At 51.5% G+C, this 1,372-nt stretch overlaps 1 pseudogene across 1 annotated transcript; it reads right to left on the bottom strand.

Moving 5' to 3' along the window:
• Positions 1-278: 278 nt before the first annotated feature.
• Positions 279-1,169, bottom strand: LOC147613661 (germin-like protein 8-2 pseudogene; annotated as a pseudogene). The gene has a single exon (XR_015263254.1). The product of XR_015263254.1 is annotated as a germin-like protein 8-2 pseudogene (transcript).
• Positions 1,170-1,372: the final 203 nt, after the last annotated feature.

The following is a 1,372-nucleotide window of genomic DNA, read 5'->3' as shown; positions in this document are numbered from 1 at the left end:
CTTTCCCTATAAAATAGCCCAACGCTGTTTGAAGGCCCTTTTAAATTAAAATAGCCAGTGGACTAACATTAGTCTCCATTTTGTTCCCCATTTGTGTATCTTCTTCACCTATATCAAAACTTCCTGGAAATTCCAGATTTGAATCAACATGATCCCTATTTTCAAAACAAGAGACAGATATATATGATAGTTAAGTATGTATTTTAGAATCAATCGATGCATACCATAAGACTGCGATTTTGCTTCGTACTGTACCTTGAAGTTTCTAAACACACTCATTTTAGATACTCCTTGGATTTAAATTATAATAAATGAACTTACTCAAGAGCTTACATTGGCAAGTTAATTCGGCAACTCCACTAGTTCGGAAACATCGATGATATTATTTAGAAGATGAAATTATTTAGAAGATGATATTATATAGTAAGGCATTGTTCCTTGTCACAGCTAGGAGAGGGTGGTCCTGACGCTAGCAGTGAGGAGGTCCACCTCTTTCTTCTCGATGCCGAAGGCCGTTTCGAGCACCTGGTCGGGGAGGGGCGGATTGGCCGCGAAGAGGGCGGCGGCGAGCTGCGAGGTGCCCGGGTTCTGGCTGTTAAGGGCGGAGATGGCCAGGGCGGGCTGGTGCATGTCGGGGTTAAGCTGGAAGTGCACTAGGCCACGGGGGAAGACGAAGAGATCGCCTGGGAAGAGCGTCTGCTGGAAGAGGGAGTTGTTAGGCGCGGTGGAGACGAAACCCACCTGGAGCATGCCCTGGGCCAGGTAGAGCACCTCGGTGGCGCGGGGATGCACGTGGGGAGGGTTAAGGCCCTTGGGCTGAAAGTCGATGCGCGCGATGGACAGGCCCTGCGTGTTGAGGCCCGGGAAGTTGGTCGCGAAGGCCAGGTTAACGGCGGAGCCCAGTCCTTTGACCAGGGGTGCCGCATTACGAAGCAGCGTTGACATGAAGTCTGAGGGTTGCACGCGGTTGGGCGGCTTGCAGGTCAGCCCGTTTAGGTTGGCTGGGCCGCCGTCCGCCACGCAGAAGTCCTGCAGAGGGTCTTCATCGGCGGCACTCACCTCGACTATGAGCAGCGGCGGCGCAGAGGAGGCCAACAGCATCAGCGCGGCCAGAAGCAAGTAGCTGACTGCCATGACTGAGAGACTAGCAAAGAGTGAGCAAGGGAGTACAGATTGAAAAGTAGGCACTCGTCGCTGCAATTTATGAACGGCGCCCGAGTTCAAAGATTCTACTATCTGCCACGCCACAAGGACGGGTGAACGCTATCTGAAAGCAACTGGAGTTCGGCTCGGTTCTCCGGTCAGCATCTTACGGCAGCGCTGCCATAAGATGAAAAACCCGTGATCTAAGTTTGAACACAAATGCCATCAA

Source organism: Cibotium barometz, chromosome 43 (genome assembly GCF_041138505.1).
Source record: "Cibotium barometz isolate CiBa-2024 chromosome 43, ASM4113850v1, whole genome shotgun sequence".
NCBI classification, from domain to species: domain Eukaryota; kingdom Viridiplantae; phylum Streptophyta; class Polypodiopsida; order Cyatheales; family Cibotiaceae; genus Cibotium; species Cibotium barometz.
This window is presented reverse-complemented; position numbering and strand designations above follow the sequence as displayed.